Raw genomic sequence first — 22793 nt, 5'->3', positions numbered from 1 at the left:
CTTGGTCAAGAACACAACATGCAGCCCAATCCAGGATTTGAGCTCACAACCTCATGATCGTAAGCTCAATGCTCTAACTACTAAGCCATGCACCTTCACACACACACACACATATATATATATATGGCCTGCTCGCTTAGCCAGCGGGGTGGCATCATTTGAAGGCTAAAACAATGCGAAGCGCATTGTGACCAGCGATGTGTAGCAACATCTGATGGCTTGGTCGGTCACGGTGGCGATATATATATATATATATATATATATATATATATTAAAGTAATAAAGTTAATGTCTGGTCATAGAGTGACCAATGGTTTCCCATCTCATCATACTCTAGTCCAAAGACAAATATAACTCTTCATCTCTGGGAGGCAGAAATCCATTACAGTCATTGGTCGTTTAATCATCAAAGAATAAAAAGTTTGGTGTTAATGAGGATGGTTTATCTCCGTTAGATCAGCTAGTTGTGGGCTGGGAAAGGGGGAACAAGGGATTTTTCCCTTGGTCTGCTTTTGGATTGTAAATACCCTTCCAGGCTTAGTCAGAGAGTGGGGAATCCCATGCTTGCAGCAAGTAGTACTTGAAATAGATGCAGGGGCTGAAGATATCTTGGTGAGTATTCAGGGATCCAGATTCTTGGTAGTCTTTGAGTATCCTAGATCATTCATCTATGCAAAGCTTGCAGCATATGCTCCCGTTGATATAGGGTCCCAGCTGCTCCAAGATCTTCCGCTTGATATAGTATGGGTTTCCTTCATCTTTCAGGTGCCACACATGGTTGGCCAGGGATGTGACAAATCATCTTTCCGGGACCATGAAGGAGGACCTGTGATGGTACAGGTGTCACCCGAAGGCCATCTTGGCTGATCCTATATATTTCCAGGCTTGTGTGTTGGTTGCATTCACATTACTCGTGCATCTTCAGTTGGCTCCAGGCCTGAGGGAGTTGTTGTTGTCACCAGTGTTGTTGGAGCTGCCATCAATGCTGTTATCCTTACAGTACGTGGATCGAGCAATGCTGCTGTGGCTGCTGTGATTTTTGTTATTGTGGTGGTCATTTCTGGCCATAGCATTGGCACTATTGTCAACGGTGGTGATGTGGGTGCTGTCGTTGGTAATTTTTGGTGTGGGGCTGGTATAGTCTCACTGTACTGCTGGTGTTGGCACATATATGTGCCAACACCAGCAGTACAGCGGGCGGCGAGCTGGCAGAAACGTTAACGTGCCGGGCGAAATGCTTATCGGTATTTCGTCTGTCGTTACGTTCTGAGTTCAAATTCCGCCGAGGTTGACTTTGCCTTTCATCCTTTCGGGGTCGATAAATAAAGTACCAGTTTCGCACTGGGGTCAATGTAATCGACTTAATCCCTTTGTCTGTCCTTGTTTGTCCATCTATGTTTAGCCACTTGTGGGTAGTAAAGAAATATATATGTATGTATTTTTGTATGTGTATGTGTGTGTGTGTCTTAATGTATAAATAAAGTCGGACAGTAGACAGACAAACAGACAGACAAATAGATAGATAGATAGATAGATAGATAGATAGATAGATAGATGTGTGTCTCTGTATATGTTTTGTCTTTGAATCAGAGTACGTGTACATCAGTATAAGTTGGTGTGACAAAAAGTAACAAGCCATTCAATACATGGAAATCACTAAATTAGATATCAGACTGAAATAGGACGTGGGGTGAATGTAATCAACTAAAACTCTTGAAGAAGGTACCCTGGTATGGCTGCAATCTAATATCTGAAACTAACAGAAGTATGAAAGAATATAGGTTGTATAACTGAATATTACGAAGTACATGTTTAATCTATTATCATGTTAACTGCCCTTTTTTTTTTTTGGAAGCACTCCGTCGATTACAACGACGAGGGTTCCGGTTGATCTGAATCAATGGAACAGCCTGCTCGTGAATTTAATGTGTAAGTGGCTGAACACTCCACAGACACGTGTACCCTTAACGTAGTTCTCGAGGATATTCAGCGTGACACAGAGAGTGACAAGGCCGGCCCTTTGAAATACAGGTACAACAGAAACAGGAAGTAAGAGTGAGAGAAAGTTGTGGTGAAAGAGTACAGCAGGGATCACCACCATCCCCTGCCGGAGCCTCGTGGAGCTTTAGGTGCTTTCGCTCAATAAACACTCACAACGCCCGGTCTGGGAATCGAAACTGTGATCCTATGACCGCGAGTCCACTGCCCTAACCACTGGGCCATTGCACCTCCATGTTAACTGCCTTACATACTTAGGCAAATCAGCCACAATGCTGTTCAGTTTTACACTTCAAAAGCAAACAGAATTTTAAAAACAATATTAGCAGTTTTATTTTATCATTACTATCAGTATTTTAATCTTCATTATTGTCATTACAACCAACACTACAGCTCTTAGCAGCAACACCAAAGACAACAACATCATAAACAAAACAACTCCACAGATATTTTTGTAACAAAACAAAGTAAATTAGAGTGACATATTTCAAAATTGAAGTGAGGTATCCATGAAAATATTGGAATTCTTTTATAATAGTTAGTGAGCAGAAATAAATCTGCAGCTTATGGAAATTAGTGTTGCTGAAAGACTAAAATGATTTTACTTCAAAGGAATTACATTTTTATCTTTATTAAAATATCTTTGTGAAATTACTTTCATCCTGTCTTTTTTGAGGGCTTTTAATTATCAATTTATAGATGAAAGTAAAATATAAAAAAATACAGTGATAGTCTTTTTCAATTTGCTTTTGAAGTCAATTAAATAAAACCAGAGATTGTCACAAAGCTATGATTTTAATTTGTGTTATAGACTTAGAAAAGTTATGAATTAAGACTTCATGTGTGTGTATGAATACACACACACATAAACATTATAAATATACATATATAAACACACATACATTATATGTATATATATATATATATATATATGTAATATTTCATATAATTTATATCATATATATACGTGTGTGTGTGTGTGTGTGTGTATATATAATATATGTGTGTGAGGGAGTAGATAAGGTAGAACTTATTCTGGTAAAAACTATAAATATTAAATACTAAATATAAAACGTAATTGATTTCCAGTTCAAAATAAAAATGCAGATTTAATGCTTCGCAATTCAATGTACAATTCATTAACTGTTAAATATTTTGATGTCATAAATATACAGCTTTTCAAGCTTTCATCCCTAAATATTTATAAACTAACATGTGGCAATGTTTTAACTATTGGATCCAAAATTTGCATAAAATATTGTACTATAAAGCCAGTTGGACTTGTTTTGCTCAATATTATACTAAGCATTACAGAATAGGAAGTGTATTTATATTCAGCAAATTCATTATTCTCACAAAGGAAAAAATATTTCTGAGATATATTTCATGGGAGTACATAAAATAGTAATAATAAGCACGTGTGTGTGAGTGTGTGCATATATATGTGTGTGCTTGCATGGGTATGCATGTTTGTGTGTATGTAAGTAAGTGTGTACACAAATACAACTGCATAAAAGATATGAATGTGTGCATTTATCATGCATCTAAAATAAATTGTTTCAAGCTTTTTTTTTTACATGTCTACACAGTTGTAACCGACTTATTTATTCTGACAGATGTATATTTGTATATATTGCTTTTGTATATACCCTTTACTTGTTTCAGTCAGTTGACTGCGGCCATGCTGGAGCACTGCCTTTTAGTCGAGTAACTCGACCCCAGGATTTATTCTTTGTAAGCCCAGTACTTATTCTATCAGTCTCTTTTGCCGAACCACTAAGTGACGGAGACATAAACACCAGCATTGGTTGTCAAACAATGCTAGGGGGACAAACACAGACACACAAACATACACACACACACATATATATATGTATATACATATATACGACGGGCTTCTTTCAGTTTCCGTCTACCAAATCCACTCACAAGGCTTTGGTTGGCCCGAGGCTATAGTAGAAGACACTTGCCCAAGGTGCCACACAGTGGGACTGAACCCGGAACCATGTGGTTGGTAAGCAAGCTACTTACCACACAGCCACTCCTGCGCCTATATGCAAGATTATTTTGTATTAAACTATATATTGGAACAGATATTCTTGCACTTTAGGAATGTCGTTATGCCAACATAAACACACAGGTTGTAGTTCACTGCACTTTTATTGGAAATTAATTATTGAATATTTTGGTATAATTTGTCATCACACTTCTGTAGCTTCCTCATTTCCTCTATAGCAACTGATTTTCTTGCTCTCTTATGTTTGTTATGATTTCAATAGTCATGTACACGTTACCAGCAGGGGATTTTTCTATTGTATTATTTTTTCTTTTTCAATGTGTCCATTTTTTTCCACACACACACACACACAATCTATAATTATACATATTATTGAAATGAACTACAGCCAGTGTATGTAGGAATGCTGGTATTTCAATTATGCTCCAAAATTACAAGTATATATATACATATGTATATATATCACCTTGATCACCTTGACCAACCAGTCCATTGGGCGTCCATTTGACGCCACTGGTCACAGCACGCTGTCCACTCCCCTTTGGATCATGCCTTCCTCATCCATGTGATCCCAATCGCCCTCCTGAAATTGTAACTCCACTGTCGTGGAGGCCTTCCAAGTGGTCGTTTCCACTCGCATGGGCACCACTTGATAGCTGCACAGGTCCACCGGTTATCGATGTGCCAGGCGACGTGTCCAGCTCATCTAAACTTGCTGCATGTATATTCTATGATGACATCCCTCATGCTGGACTTCACTCTGATGACCTCGCTACTGATGTGCTCTCTCAACAACATTCCAAGCATTGACCTCTCCATGGCTCTTTGAGCCGTTACCAATCTCTGCTATTCTCTCTTTGTTGTAGCGTTTAATGGCATAAGGGATGTGTTCAAGGGATGTTTGGACAGGACCACCCATGCCAATCTCATCAATAGCACAGTTCTACCTGCAATGTTATATGTATTGGCCCCCTGCCCCCCGTGCCGGTGGCACGTAAAAAGCACCATCCATCCGTGGCCGTTTGCCAGCCCCGTCTGGCACCTGTGCGGGTGGCACGTAAAAAGCACCCACTACACTCACGGAGTGGTTGGCATTAGGAAGGGCATCCAGCCGTAGAAACACTGCCAGATCAGACTGGGCCTGATGCAGCCTTCTGGCTTCCCAGACCCCAGTTGAACCGTCCAACCCATACTAGCATGGAAAGCGGACGCTAAATGTTGATGAAGATGATATATGTGTGTGTGTGTGTGTGTGTACATACACACACACACACATACACACACATATCGTGAATCAAAATAAAGAAGAGCAAACAAGAAAAAAACAATAACGCAAGGATGTGGTACAAGTAGTGTATTATAAGACGTTCAGGAAAGGAAAGAAGGAGGATTTAACATTTTGAGCCAAGCTCTTCATCAGAAATAGAGGAAAGTCCAAAGGAAGGGAAGATGGAGTTACGTTTTGAAATGACTGGCATGGAGTGGGTGGAGAAAAAGTTCTAAGACAGGAGAGTGCGAGAGAAGGAGATATATGTGTGTATGTGTGGGTATCTGCATGTGCGCAGGTCTGTGTGTGCGTGTGTAATAATAGCACATGTATGTGCATATGTGTGTGTATGTGTGTAGCTTTGGCTGTTTATATGTGTATGTGTGTGAGTGGACTTTGTGTGGCTTAATGTCGTAGGAAGAATTTCCAGTAGGAATTTTTGGTAGGAGTGGCTGTCTTTTGTGTGTCTCCCTTCACATGTGCGTAGGAGAATGGTCAGCAGAAAGGTGTTTAACTGGTAGTTTGAAGTATGTGTGTGTGTGCGTTTATGTATATGTTGTGTGTGTGTGAGTGTGTATTTGTGTGTGTGAGTGTGTATTTGTGTGTGTGCACGTGTGTATGTGTGTGTGTAAACGAGGGGTTGTGTGTGGAGGTATATGTGCGTTTTTTGCACGTGTGTGAGTGTGCATGTGTATGTGTGTGTATTTGTGTGTGCATGTGTGTGTGTATGAGTGCGTGTGTGTGTATGTAGGTGTGTGTGCATGTGTGTGGAAGTTGTGAGCATTAGGTATGTGTGCATGTGTGCACGTGCGTGTGTGTGCACCTGTGTGTTTGTACATATATATAATGAGAGAAATATAGTATGATAAAATTTATTTAACCATTGGAAATTTGCATTCATGAAACGTTATGTTGAGGGGTTACTTTTCAACATGGATTTCTCCCAATCCGATGAACTAGCTTAATATAAAGACTGCATTAGTCTAAAGATTGTTTACATTAATGCAGGCATGTAAATAATTTACTTATTATAAAATTTCATAAAATAAATTATCTATGCAAAACAATTATTGTTATACTAGCACTATGACCTGTCGTTGCCGGGTCATAGTGCTAGTGCATGTATATATGTATAGGGTTACAGTTTACAATTATTTAACAAATGCAGCACAATAACGTTTCCCTTACGAGGAACCTACAAACGTGATAACAATAGTTAAACAGTAATAATAATAACAACAAACCTTGCAGTGAATCAAATAGCAGTACGCAGTTGAAGCTATAGTCCTTTATGTATAAGAAATAAACCAACAGCAGTACTCAGTAGGAGCGGCTGTTCGAGAAAACAGACATTACATACAGCCAAACTTCATATATATACTTAATGCTTGCTAATTAGCAGATAATCTAATGTAAAAGCCGTGGTAAACGGTATGTGCACAGCTCCATCTGGACTATTACATTTCTGCACACTAATTCTATTTTTAATTTATTCCCATTCATGTGAAACCACTTATTCAAGTTCATGTCATTGATGCAATTTTATACCAATTGCTATTTTTACTTTTGTTATGTTACGATTATATCATACTTTAGTTTGATTTTAATTATTACTTACTACATATAATTCAACTGTCATTATTATCTCTAATTTTTATTGTTGAAGTGAAAGTATCTGACATAAAATAGAGAAATGTTTTTGTTTCACTTTTAACACGTAATACTGAAATAGTGGAGAAGATATTATATTGCTATCGGCTCGCCTAGGTAAGAAGTTGAAGATTTTTTGCCCATGAAACTACATGGACCCTAAGTAAGGCATGTGTAAAATTTGAATGAAATTGGTTGTGTAGTTCTCAAGTTTTAGGGAATCATAGTGAGAAGATATAATATTGCTGTGGGCTCACCCTAGGCAAAAAGTTAAACATTTTTTTGCCGATGACACTTCCTGGACCCTAAGTAAGGCATGTGTAAAATTTGAATGAAATTGGTCATGTAGTTCTCAAGTTTTAGGGAAACACACAGACAGACAGACAGACAGACACACACACATTCTCAGTTTTATATATAGAGAGATAAGAATTTCCAATGGTTAAATAAATTTAATCATACTGTATTTCTCTTAATATTCATTACTTTATACTCTCCTTATGGTTTTGTCATGTATCATACTATATATTTTATAGTATGATACATTAAGGAGTTTTTTTTATTAGTACCACCATATTAGTAGAATCTGTATATTGTGGCTTAAATTTATATAAATATATATAAGGAGGGCAACAGGTAAAACACAGACTACAACTGTTTCATAGCAAGCTGAAGTCTGTTACATAATTTGTAATGAACAGAAACCAACTTAGCTAATCATCAGTTCTCTGTTATCTTAATGTTGTTTAAAATTGCCTCTCGGAGATGAACAAATGTGTTATTATCAAACCAGCCACTGCAGGAATGGCCAGCTGAAAAATAACGAATAAAAAATCAAAATCAAATGACTAAGGAAAATATTGCTGGGAAGGTCGCTAAAATAGAAATAAGGTGTGTGTAGTTAAGTAGTCATTAAGTGGAAGGAAAAAGAATGTTAGATGGAGGAGAAAAGGGGGTGGGTAGGGTTAGCAATAAAAAGGATTTACCCAAAGACCTCAAAGGGATAATGGGAGACAGGGATCTTTTCTGTTTGAACGGCAGTTTTTAACATAATTTCTAGGTAACTAAAAAATTTTAAACTTCGAATACTGGTAGAATGTGTTTATAAAACATCTTTTTCTCTTGGCTTTATTGAGAAAATTCTATAGTTTGTAAGATATTTGTTGTTTTTTTTTCTTCAATTTCTGCAATTTCAACCAATCACTGACGTCCATTGAGGTAAAAAAAAAACATTCTGTGCCGTATGAATATGTCTCGTTTAAAAACAGATTGGGTTTATTTACATTTGTGAAAAAAAAGATACCCTTCCCCCCACCCCTAACCCTAAAACAGATTGAAATGCAATAGATCGATACTAGGGTCATAATTATGGGTGACAATTTCATATGGCACTGCTAGAAAAAAACTGCCGTTCAAACCGAAAAGATCCGGAGACAGCAGACTGATACACGAGGTTCAAGACTTCTAACTTAGATGAATTATTAGGACATTGATTACAGGATAGAAGTCATTAAGCAACACAAGCCACAAAGTAGTATCTATATTTGAGCAAAGGATATGTATAATAATAATCAATATACGCACATAATAATAAATATATATGTGCACACATATACACTCATATAAATATATATCCATATACACACATGTCAGCACCTATGCACATCTATCTGCCTGTCTGTCAATCTGTCTATCTATCAATCAACTGTTTTTCATGCTGATTCCCATAATTTTAAGTAATTTTTCGGCTTTATTTATGGGTATCTGTATTTATCTCTGTTAAAAAGGTACCTAATAATTTTTGCGTGGCCTCAAGTGAGGTTTTCATTTGAGAATTTACCCTTTGGGGGTAAATTTTAAAATTTTAAAATCCTATTTCAAAAAATTTTTTTTCATCTGTTTGGAAAAATGGACAATCCTTCTAAGACTGCCAGCATTCCCGTCTTTGAATTAGAATTGGAATTTCCCCCCATTGCCAACAACAAAAACTTCAGATAACAGCCAGAACATTGATACACTGTCGCACACATTTTGAATGACTACAAGACACATACTGAGGCAAGCTTTTCTTCTGAATAAGTGGGAAGGGAAGGCAGAAACAATGAAAACACTCATAAACCAATGAGCAGTGCAACCACGACTATCACTTCTCCTGTCACCACCACTATTACTTCTGTCATGAAAACTGCTACCACCAACAATAATGTCACGGACAAACTATATAAATTTGCTTCTGTTTTAAAGCAAAAGAAATATTTAATGTAATTCTCAATGGAAGAACTTCTACATTGTAAATAATTATTATACAAATAAGACAGAACCATTAAACGGAATACCCCACAAAGCATTTTGCAAGACATTTCCCAAAAAGTTGAGAAATGTCTACATCGCATATGGGCTTTTAAAACATATATTACAAGAGGCAAAAGATTTGCCACGATCGAGGCAAGATTTAATATGGAAGAACATGCAAAGAAACACTTGACAAAAAGCCTGGAATGCAGTGACTCTCTCTTTCTCTCATTTTTTTCCTTTTCCTTTCGTTTGTAAAACACAACATTCGATAGGAGCATGCTTAGAATAGGTTGTATAAATGTGCATGGCTTGGGGGTCGCCTTGCAAACAAGGCAACCTGTTAAATGACATCAAGTCACAGAATATGCATATCATAGCCATCAGTGAGACCAGACTTCGCAACTCACGGGCCCTCCAGCACATGTTTGGTGGACAATTTGACATTTATTTTTCTCCGTGTCTGCCAAGAATCGGAAGAGGTGGTACTGTGGTGCTTTTTTAGAAGAGTCTGGACCTCAAAGTAAGAGCAATATTCCTAGACCTGGAGGGTAAGCTGGTCGACTTGGATGTTGATAGCAGTATTGGGTGTGTTTTTCAACTGGTAACAGTTTATCCACCGTCCTTAATAGGTCGGCCAGATTTCTTTTGCTATCCAGAGGTTTTCCTGGGAATGTCTCGGCCTTTACTTTTAGTGGGGGATTGGAATGCTATCTTGGACATGCATTTAGGTTACATGTGTAGAGGTAGAAATAGGAGGGGATGTAAATGTCTCAAAGACTTGTTCAGACCATGAGTGCTGCCTTGCACTTGAGCAACTCTGCTGTCTGGGACCAAAATTGTGCAACTTCAATTCCATGAAGACGTTCTATAGAAGATTAGTGGAAGAGAAGTGTGACAATGTTCTTGGGGAGAATCTGGGCATCGACGGGGAACACCTGACCTACCTCTCCAGGACCACGTTCGGGTTGGGACCTATGGACAATCACCAGAGACCCCTGGCCTGACAGTGCTACTGGGAAGCATTGCCCATTCGGGATAAGCTCTAGAGGCACAGTTTGAGAAACAATGGACCAACTTTCCCAAGATGCAGTCAGAGCGATGAAACCATTCTGCATGCAATCATGCAGAGTTCAACCATTTCAGACCTGTAGGCTTATGTCGAATGGCTGCTTTCATGTGTAGGACAAGTTCAGTTATTGGCCGAGTTTATCGTGAATATTGCTCCACCACCTTCCTTTAACTGGGAAAGCAAGGCAGTTTTCATTGTACTGGTGGCTATGGTGAAAGTGTGTGTGTCGTGGACTCATGCAAAAGGTGTAGAGACAAACACTTTCCTCTCTGACCAATCGTTCATCAACTTTTTCAGGTACCACTTGAAATAATAAGCTTTCAGTTGCTTCATTCAAGAACCATAACTGATCACCAGCATGAATTAGCCCTCAACGTAGCAGAACAACTTCATTTTCCAAAAGGAAAATGTATATTATTTAATCACTTTGGACGACTTTAACTGATACTACTGGCTTGGAGCAGGTTTTGTACTTCATTCAGGCCATAACAGAAGATTTTATTTGCTATGAAGAGTTAGGGGCTTTGTGCACTCTTATCGTAGAACACAAGGAAAAGATATCTTCATAAATGTTTAAGATGGGTGTTATGAGGTTGGACTGAATTTGGTCAATTTATTGAGTTTATGTAGAGACAGTGCACCTTCCATCACAGGAAAACATGAAGGTTTATTGCACGTATAGAAAAAGGATTATCAGGTACACATGGTCTCATTCCTTTCCATTGTCTTTTACATCAGTAAAATCGCTGTGCTTAATCTTCTATTTCAAGCGACACTTTGCAACAAGGTACAAGTATTGTTAACTATATTCGTGCAAATGCAACATGGCATCGTCAGTTTTGTCACATGCTAAAGTTGAACAATGAGATATTCAGTGTGGATTTACCATATTATTCTAAAATGCATTGGCTATCACAGGTACAGATGTTAGCAAAACTTTTATCGTTGCAGAAACAGATAATTAAATTTTATAAAAAAAAAAAGAATCAGTAGTGTTAGTTATTGAAAGAAGATTTCTATAGAAATGCTACATAGAAATAGGTGCAGGAGTGGCTGTGTGGTAAGTAGCTTGCTAACCAACCACATGGTTCAGGGTTCAGTCCCACTGCGTGGCATCTTGGGCAAGTGTCTTCTGCTATAGCCCCGGGCCGACCAATGCCTTGTGAGTGGATTTGGTAGACGGAATCTGAAAGAAGCCTGTTGTATATATGAATATATGTATGTATGAGTGTGTGTATGTGTTTGTGTGTCTGTGTTTGTCTCCCTAGCATTGCTTGACAACCGATGCTGGTGTGTTTACGTCCCCGTCACTTAGCGGTTCGGCAAAAGAGACCGATAGAATAAGTACTGGGCTTAGAATAAGTCCTGGGGTCGATTTGCTCGACTAAAGGTGGTGCTCCAGCATAGCCGCAGTCAAATGACTGAAACAAGTAAACGAGTAAAAGCGATTTCTGCGTGATTTTTTGTCAAAGCAAAATGACTTGAATAATTCTTTACAAGTTAAAATTAAGTCTATATAGGATATGTGGCAAAAAACCAAGCATTTCAAAACAAGCTATCTTTTTTCAGAACACTTTTTCTTCAAAAAAAATGTCAGATAAACATTTTCCCCAGTTAGCAATGGTCATTGATGAACAAGAAGATTCATGCAAAATCAGTTGAAGAATACACAGCTGTTATAGACTGGCAAATACAATGAAAGGTTCACTGACTTTGAGAATCTTGGAATCACACTTAGATTAGCTTCTAAAGAACTACAGACGGAATTGATTGACCTCTGAGAAGAGGACATTTTAAAGACCTTATTCGACACTAAGAAAAATTGACTGAAATATGGAAAAGTGCAATAGAATACCCGTGCCTTCAGCAACATGCCCCAAAAAATGCTATCCTTCTTTTCAAACACTTATTGCTGTGAATCTACATTCTCCTACCCAACCAAAATCAAAATGCTCTTAAGGTCACAAATGATGGACACCCATCTAGAGAATCTGAAACTGCAGACCTCCATGGGGCAGCTAAATATTCAAATGCCCTCCTACAAAAAGCAGTCACAACAAAGTTTATAAAGGTTAGCTAACTTTAGAATGGACAATTTTTTTTTTATTTTTGGAGTTAATTAGTATACAGTAGTTAGATTTTTGCAAAATAATGTAGGTTTTGAAGACTATCTAATTGAAGTTTCATGAATGTTGCCTTATTAGATTACAACTAGCTTAATGTGGCCTTCCAACATGAAAAGGTTCTCCATCTCTGGACTTCATCATGCTCCAGTGTATGATTTGTTATGGTTTCCACAGGTGGAAGCCCCTCCTAAATTCAAGCATTTTACAGTGTGTACTGGATGCTTGTTTGTGCCACTGACATTATTGAGGTCACCAAGTAGCTCACAAATCAACAAACCCAGGGAGGAGGGATTCCACATCCATATATAAGATGGGTTTAATGTATGAGGGAAGGGATTGGGGTAGAAGAGGTTCCAAGTGTAGAGGAGCGACGTGGTTACTCATATTTAGGAGAGAGATTGAGAATGAATTAGAAGTATTTCCAAAGAGACAGACTGCAGTTGTCCTGGTAGCACCTCAGGTAACAGGGGCAGTAGGGAGTGGGGTGCATGCAAAAGTGTGTATGGGCAGACATAAGGGGAGAGAGAGGTAGGTAATATCTGTGAAGATTGGGGAAGAGTTGAAGGGATGGTTTGCACGAGTTGGGGAGGCTACAGAGATGCTAGCAGTAGGGTAGTAATGACACTGTGGACAGCAGGTAGTGGGGGGGAGGAGATGATGTTTTGAGTAGGTTCAGGGTAGTAATAATACCCCTGATATATGGGGAGAAGATAGATTACATATTTGCATAGGCTGCAAGGGTCAAGTAGAGAGATAAAACAGTGTAATGCATGAGGAGAGATAATGTGGTGTTCTACGAGAGATTTAGAAATTCAATATTTCTTATTTTGATAATCAGTGAATAAACTTCACTGAATATAGATATATACAATTACGAAGTCGAGGCAAATATCACCGGCTGACCGGTGTCTGCTACTCTAGGCCGATGAAGGACAACGATCCTGAAACACAGTGTCCCTAGATGCAGTTCCGGCAGCCGGGGGTGTTTGTCTCCCCTTCGTATATGTATATAAGGACACAGGGAAAAAATGTGTCAAAGCTATCAGGAGGCGTTCGATGCTTCCTAGGGCTATACAGTGGTGGTGTACCCCCTACTGTCACGTTCTTGTTAGATTGACAGTATACAACCATTCTATCGCCCCTCCACCGTACATGTCTCTACGAGAGATTTAGAAATTCAATATTTCTTATATATATATATTCTCTTTTTTTACTCTTTTATATATATTTATAAATAAGGATAATATCGATATTTAAATATCGATATTATCAAGTGGCCAGCATGGGAAAAATACCATACAATGGTAATAATTTTTTACAACTAAAAATAAGGGTGTCTGAGAGACATTACCATGCCGAAATAGCAGTCAAATCCCTGACTCTAAAAACCACATTAAATGTTCATATCACACCATGAGATAAGACAGAGGGACAAAATAGACTAGCAAAAAATATTACTGAATTATTCAGTAATATTTTTTGCTAGTCTATTTTGTCCCTCTGTCTTATCTCATGGTGCAATATGAACATTTAATGTGGTTTTTAGAGTCAGGGATTTGACTGCTATTTCGGCATGGTAATGTCTCTCAGACACCCTTATTTTTAGTTGTATATATATATATATATATATATATATATAGGTGTAGGAGTGGCTGCATGGTAAGTTGTTTGCTAACAAACCACATGGTTCCGGATTCAGTTCCACTGTGTAGCACCTTGGGCAAGTGTCTTCTACTTTAGTGTTGGGCCGACCAAAGCCTTGTGAGTGGATTTGGTAGACAGAAACTGAAAGAAGCCCATCGTATATATGTGTATATATATGTATATATATCACCTGGATCATCTGGATTGGCCAGGCTGTCTGGTACCTTGTGGGTAGTAAAGAAATATATATTGTTACTACACAGTTATAGTGTAAACAACTATCATCGTAAGAATTGGCGATACAACAATGGGATGAGACATTTGTGGTCAGCAGCCGTAGTAGCTCCCTACTTTCAACAGCTGTTTCATTAGCAATTAAACATTCAAGTAACATAATTAATATAAATTAATTCCTTCCTGGAAAATTTTGAAGTACACATATAAAGCTATAAATAATAACATATAAATATTAGGTTGAGAAACCTTTTGGGATAGAAAAAGTCAAAGGTTGCAATGTTATAAATTAATTTCAATTAATTTAAAGCGATGGTAATTTCAGTGCATTTGATAATCTTGCCTCAACTTTAAGATTTTATAAAGATATGGGGAGAAATTAAATGAAGAAAAATCAGCAGAAAAATTTGGATATCTTTAATTATAAAGAAAATTTATCTAAAATATAAGACTAAAATAGATATCATTCTTGGCAGAATAGATAAAATTGATAATTTAATACTAGTCAAGCTTGCAATCAATTTGATGAACGAACTTTATTTTGGCATGTGTCAATTTTCTGAATATGAAATCAAACTTTACCTTAATTTTATGATGTAGTCTGGTTTCCCTCCTTTATAAATCAATGTGAATATGTATAAACACTACTCTCAAAGATAATTTAAATTGTCAGCCTTGAGAAGCTTACATAGATGAAACCCAACTAGGTCAAAATCTGAACCCTTTAGCTGTTAGACCTACACACTTCTTCCAGCAGTCACATTCTCAGAATTGTTTTTATAAGAATTAATTCATATATGCAATGCTTCGTTAAGTAATAAAATCATAGAGAAAAAAAAAGACAAAATTTGTTTGGCACTCGACACATAAGTTTAAAATCCAAAAACAAATGTATTTGCAGTCTACAGAAGGATCATGTAAATTAGATTTCAATATTGTTAACAATATGAAACGCAAAAAAATCCCATAGAGACAACAATTGTCTTTTGTAGGGAAATTTTCCAAAAGATGTTAGCCATTTGTGACAGCTAAAATATAGCAAAAGAAACAATTGCAGTCGATTTAAACTCACAAAAATATAAGCTAATAACCAAATACCTCCTCCCTGTATTGTCCCACTTCTGAGGGAGCACCTTTGTAGTCAGTCTACTTTGTAGAAATAGCAGTTATACTTCCTTTAAATTGCATACTACTACCTTTAATTAGTAAGGATATGGGATAATGCAGTCATAAATATATTACACCAGAAGAAAATAAAAGACAGGATGGCCAGGACTGGAACACTGGATCATAGTGAAGAACAACTTTAGTGAAGTCACATTTTTCTGATATGAATTAAATACATTTTGATAAGTTACCTGACATCTTATTACTATAACTAGCTTAAATGGAGGCGCAATGGCCCAGTGGTTAGGGCAGCGGACTCGCGGTCATAGGATCGCGGTTTCAATTCCCAGACCGGGCGTTGTGAGTGTTTATTGAGCGAAAACACCTAAAAGATCCACGAGGCTCCGGCAGGGATGGTGGTGATCCCTGCTGTACTCTTTCACCACAACTTTCTCTCACTCTTACTTCCTGTTTCTGTTGTACCTGTATTTCAAAGGGCCGGCCTTGTCACTCTCTGTGTCACGCTGAATATCCCCGAGAACTACGTTAAGGGTACACGTGTCTGTGGAGTTCTCAGTCACTTACACGTTAATTTCACGAGCAGGCTGTTCCGTTGATCGGATCAACCGGAACCCTCGTCGTCGTAACCGATGGAGTGCTTCCATAACCAGCTTAATTATTGTCACAAGACATGGGCTCATTTAAACGCTCAGGTAAAAAAAATTTACAACAGAACATTTGGCATCAGTCACTAGAAATGTATGAATTTCATTCATTAAGGTAAAAACCAGGCAATACATAATATCAGTTATAGTCCCATACCAGAAAATGTTTTTAGATATTCAAATAATGTAAGATAAAGCCAACAGTTATGATATATAGTTTAATATAGCTTCTTTTAGTTGATGTCATATGTTTAAACATAAAAATCTGAAACCATAATACAAGCAACTGATCGATAAAAATCTTTAGAAAATATCTTCATTTGCTCACGGAACATTATGTAGTCAATCAAAGTTAATTTGCTTGTTTACTTAGACCACAATCAGTAACCTAAGTATCAGTGACTGAACAGTACTAGAAGTTTGTCTATGTTTAAATTGTGAATGAAAGAAAGTGGTACAACAAGAATTGAGCTTAATTTCTTTTTCTCCTCCAGAAATCATGTACACAATTTAAAATAATGACATTCTAGCTTATATCATTTGGAGGTTTGTGGGTAGTACAAATCTAATTATCAATAGTCCAATCTGATCAACAGTTTTAAAATAAGAGAAAAGGCAATTTTCTTTGCATTCCTTACAAAAGAAAGAAAAAGAAAATATTGCTTCTGTGAATTATTTTCTTTCTCACAAAGTTATTAGTAAAAGACCTGAGCAGCAAATGATCTTTAAATTTAATGGTACTGTCACTTCTTAACTCACAATAAATTACTAAATGATGCATCATAACTAGCAAAGCCATTGCTACTCTCATTATTATATATATCAAAAAATCCCTGTGTTTCTATGACAATATCTAGTGAATGGATCTATATTCTTCTACAGAAGAATCATTGGATATTATATTCTTAGAATTGTTAAAGAAAATAATTGTTTGTACCTAATTTTCTCAGAAACAAGAAAACTCATGAATATAAAATGATCTAAGAAAATCACATTTCAATTTCATTTACAAGATGAGTTGAAACAATTTCCTGCTTTTGATAAGGTGTTTATATTAATGATTTACTGATGCAGCTTTGAAAACCCTTAGGCTGAACTGACATTAACACATCAATAATGTTTTAAAGCTAAATCATGTAAAATATTGTATATAATTGTATACAATATTTGAAAGTGAAAATTGAAGACAATTAGCCGTGTAATTGGTTATCCAATAGTTGTGGCTTCACAATGGTAAAATCAAACTCTTAAAAAGGCAGGAGTTTGAGGCAATATCTAAAGGTATGATCAAAAGGCAACAGTGTAAGGTAATATATTGGAGGCAAATGATCACATCAACGCAGACAATTGAGAAACTGGACAGATAGGCATGATTTACAGAGAGAAAACAGAAAAACAATGTTTATAGAAAGAAGATAGTGAAGCACTGTATATAAAGAGAGGATAATAAAGTATTCTCTGAGGATGCAACACAATAGTAAACCTCTATAGAGATAGAAAAAAATTAAGTCAAATCATATCATTAAGATATGACTGTAAGATAATATTAATGATAAAGAAATGATTCACTTATCATGAAAGGAATAATTAATACACTATCAGCAGAATATGTCTAAAAGTAAATTAACATTTCATTTCCAATCAAACTAAACAGATATCTACTCAGTAGATGTTTTAGTTGATTCATGAATTAAGACTCACTTAAATCTTTGGGCATTAGGTTTAATCCTTGTTTACTAACATTCCTGTTTTGTTAATTTGTTTATCAGATTACTGCACTAATATTTTGAAATGAATTCAAATCTGGATGACAAAATCATAAAAAGTATGAAAATAACTGTTCACAAGTGTAAATTAGAACACGCTTGGTGTGAGTGAGAATAGAATGAGGGGAGAGATTTATAAGGATCTCATAGTCTTTTATTCTTTTATATGTTTCAGCTCTAAGGCTGTGGCCATGGTAGGATACCACTGGCTTAGTCTTTCAGGAATGCTAAAATTCTTGCAGTTGGAACTTAATTTTGGTTTATGCAGCATTTATCAACTAAGAGAGAAATCCTTCCCTGGATAGAATACTGGATGATCATTTGGTAGCAAAAGACATACAAATCATGCCTATCTGTCCAGTGTCTCAATTGTCTGCATCAATGGGATCATTTGCCCCTATTATTTTACTTCATGCTTCTGTCTTTTGATCAGGCCTATAGATATTGCCTCACTGAATAAACCAATGAGCTACAGTCCTACCATTACTTATAGAGAACAAAACATGCCTTTATATTTAGATGGAACTAAGAAAGTTAGATATCTCAACCACAGACACACTATGGTGCCTGAAACAGTATTAACATTTCATTTCTACAGTTTCTGTAGACCATTCACCTAGTTGTTCTGTACACAAAAGGTGCAGTCATTGCAATGTAGTTAGAACCTTGCATCCCAAATCTCATGGTTTTGGGCTGTCTCATTGCATAGCACCTTGAGCAAGTGACTTCTACTGTAGCCCTGATCTGACCAATACCTTGTGAGTGAATTTGGTAGACAGAAATTGAACAAGGCGGCGAATTGGCAGAAACGTTAGCACGAAATATTAGGCAAAATGTTTAGCGGTATTTCGTCTGCCGTTACATTCTGAGTTCAAATTCCGCCAAGGTCCACTTTGCCTTTCATCCTTTCGGAGTCAATAAATTAAGTACCAGTCACACACTGGGGGTCGATGTAATCAACTTAATCCCTTTGTCTGTCCTTGTTTGTCCCCTCTATGTTTAGCTCCTTGTGGGCAATAAAGAAAAAAAAAGAAATTGAACAGTCCATCAAATTCTTAAAAAGACAGGAGAGTGAGGCAATATCTATAGGTATGATCAAAAAGACAGCTGTGTTAGGTAATATATTGGAGGCAAATGGTCACATAGATGCAGACAATTGAGAAACTAAGCAGATAGGCATGATTTACTGAGAGAAAACAGAAAAACAATGTTTATAGAAAGAAGACAGTGGAACACTGTGTATGGAGAGAGGACAATAAAGCATTCTTTAAAGATGTGACACATGGAGAACTATAGTGAAATTAAAAAGGAAAATTCACTGCAATATTTATGTTAAAAAAATATGTTTATGAAGTCAACCGATTTCACTTGTTTGGATAGTCATGACAACACAGTTTGAAATGCTATTATTACATCACTAATTGTTCACTGTGATTAGCTAAACAGGCGAAACTGATCAACTTTGTAAATATATTTCATAAGTATATTTTTTTCAGCATAAATATTTCAGTGCATTTTGTATTTTTATTTGACTACACACACACACACACACACACACACACACATGTACACATTTATTTATGTATGGATGTATGTACGTATGTATGTATATCCTTAAATCCTTAAAAATGTTTCAGCCCGAAGGCTGTGGCAATGCTGGGGCACCACCGTTGTATGTTCGTGCTTTTCTCCTCCTGCTGCTTGAAAACTAGTGTTAGCTTGTTTAGGTCTCCTTAACTTAGTAGTTCAGTTAAAGAGACAGATAGAGTAAGTATCAGACCAAAACCCTTCAAGGGTGTGCCCCAGTATGGCCACAGTCCAATGACTGAAACAAGTGGAAGATAACAGATAAAGATAACTAACCCAGCATTCTGTTGTCTCACTTTTCCTCTTGCTCTGTTCTCTTCATATTCACTTAAACTTTGTCCAGCAAAAAATTTCTCTGCTTTTTCACTGTACTAGATCAACAACAACAACAATCTATGGTTTTTACATAAGAGAGCATCTCAACAGGTAATTTTATAGTTTTGTGGTCTGTTCCACAGTGACTTATATTATTGTTGGAGGGAAAGTATCCCTATTTATTAAATGTCATTTTGCTCTGCCAACACCAGTTGATTAGAGGAGTTCTATTGTGCCCAGCCCATATTCCCCACCAAGCAGCAGTTGCTGTCCTACATCCACTTCTACATTGCTGAAGATGACAGGCTTTTGTCATTTTCTGCTTTTAAGTCACTCACCACCTGCTGCACAGAACATATGCAGCCAAAATTATCTGCCTTTGTTCAACTTATGCATCATAAGGAGTGGCTGTGTGGTAAGTAGCTTGCTAACCAACCACATGGTTCCGGGTTCAGTCCCACTGTGTGGCATCTTGGCCAAGTGTCTTCTGCTATAGCCCCGGGCCGACCAATGCCTTGTGAGTGGATTTGGTAGACGGAAACTGAAAGAAGCCTGTCGTATATATGTGTATATATATATATATATGTGTGTATGTGTGTGTTTTTGTGTGTGTGTGTTTGCTTGACAACCGATGCTGGTGTGTTTACGTCCCCGTCACTTAGCGGTTTGGCAAAAGAGACCGATAGAATAAGTACTGGGCTTACAAAGAATAAGTTCCGGGGTCGATTTGCTCGACTAAAGGCGGTGCTCCAGCATGGCTGCAGTCAAATGACTGAAACAAGTAAAAGAGTAAAGAGTATACTAAAATATATAAAGCAATTTGAGCGTATTTCTTCATTTTAATAATTCCCCTGCATTTACTGACTGAATGGTAAGGGTGATGGAACTGATCCACCTGTGCAATGCTGCAACCACATCTCCTTCAACAGATTCCCTACAGTCTTTAAAATAATGGCTATATATAGTTTTACTGGCTTTGTGGCCATTGTGGTGAAATATTGTTTTGTATATCAATCTTATATGTTATGACAGCAGGCTTGACAATATTCCACAAGGTTAATGCAATGGTCTTAGCTCAAAATGTCAATCAAATATTTAGTTTGATCAGCAGTACTGTACCAAAAATATATTCTGCATTGGCAAATGGGGGTAGCTGAACAATGTCAGTAACAATTTGTAAAAAGATATACTGGCACAGAACGGATCTAAATACTTAACACACATGCACTCACTTACATACACACATACACACATGTAATCTCATAGATACACACATACATTCGCTCACAAATGCCATTTACACACAAACATATCTACTGATATTTTTCTATCAATGTCCACTGGCACAGAACGGATCTAAATACTTAACACACATGCACTCACTTACATACACACATACACACATGTAATCTCATAGATACACACATACATTCGCTCACAAATGCCATTTACACACAAACATATCTACTGATATTTTTCTATCAATGTCCAAAGCTTGCAAAGTCTTGGCTGATTTTGAATATGATAATCCATTTGAATGGTCAATAAAATTTATATAAAATATAAAACTAACAAATCTAGCTGAAGAATTAAAGACATATTAATTTCTTCAAAAGGCATACGATCAGTAATTTATTTCGCAAGAGAAATACAATAGAGTAATATTTATGATATTTTTAGCGGTAGTAGCTATGTAAGTAAAGTGAATTCACTTAAACAAGGAAAGAGAGCTCACTTTTCACTCTAAGTTGTTTACCCCAAGTTCACTAAGAACTAAAAAAAAGTATTACAGAGATGTCCTTGCCTAGCAAGTGACCTGATCTGAGATCGTGTGCTGAAACAAAAACAATTGTAGTATGGAAGGTGTTTATAACCCATTTAAAAACACACCAAAACCATTAGATTCACTTCAGCATTTTAAATTTAATTTGTCAAAATATTTTCATCCCTTTGAAACTGGGACCTGTTCACTGACAAAATTCCGTGCTGCTGTTAAAAAAAAAGAAATTAAGGATTAACACATACCTACATGAGTGTGAGGCCACAAGTTTTGTATAGCTGAGATATAATTAAATTGACACCATTACATGATTGTTGCTTATCTTTTAAAAGATAAAAATATAGAGAGATGAGTTCCAGTGTTTCAATGTTCTCTTTATCTCATGACTCTTTAATTTAAGGCAATATAAGGTTTGCAGTATTTATGGAGACAGCACAATATGGTATTCATGGATATACATTTTTATAATAATGTGGAGTCTTTGCAAATAGAACAGGAAAGACACTGTGGTTGTAGTTATTATTATTATTATTGTTTTTTTATTATTATTATTGTTGAAACTTGAAATCTTCAAAGCCACAGTCGAACCAATTCTACTATATGGCTCAGAAACCTGGACGTTATCAAAGAAGCTTGAGAGGTGGTTGGATGGAACCTACACTCGCCTCCTTATGAGAGCTCAAAATCTCTCGTGGAAGCGTCATCCAACCAAAATGCAAATATATGGGAAACTACCACCTGTGTCATCTCTTGTGAAAGGTAGGAGAGTCCAGTTTGCTGGACATTGTTGTAGAGCTGAAAACGAGGTAATTTCTACTCTTCTCCTCTGGAAGCCATCTACTTGCATTACCAGAGGGTGCACACTCTCCTACCCTGATGTAATCTCCAGGGATACAGGCATCCAGCAACAGGACCTCCATATTGCCATGATGGACCATGAAGTCTGGCGTAGCATGGTAAATTCCATTGTCTCGACCACGGTCGAACAATGATGATGATGATTGTTCTTTAGCTCTCAGTTGACCCTAATCAATCAGACCAAGGATTAAGGCCATGATCATCATGTGTTCATTGGTCAGGCATAGTATATACATGACTACAAAATTCTCTGTATACTTCCTTTTTAGGATGGTTGGGGAGGAAGTAAATTGAGTAAGATTTTGCTGCTATCTTTAACAGGTTGAGCAACCACATAAACATAACAATAAGACATTGATGAGGAAAACTACTTCTGTAGTTAAATAGAAATGTCAAGCAACATCATCATCATCAT

The sequence above is a fragment of the Octopus sinensis genome, linkage group LG15, assembly GCF_006345805.1.
Source record: "Octopus sinensis linkage group LG15, ASM634580v1, whole genome shotgun sequence".
NCBI classification, from domain to species: Eukaryota; Metazoa; Mollusca; class Cephalopoda; order Octopoda; family Octopodidae; genus Octopus; species Octopus sinensis.
The sequence above is the reverse complement of the archived record's forward strand: the minus strand, read 5'-3'. Positions refer to the sequence as shown.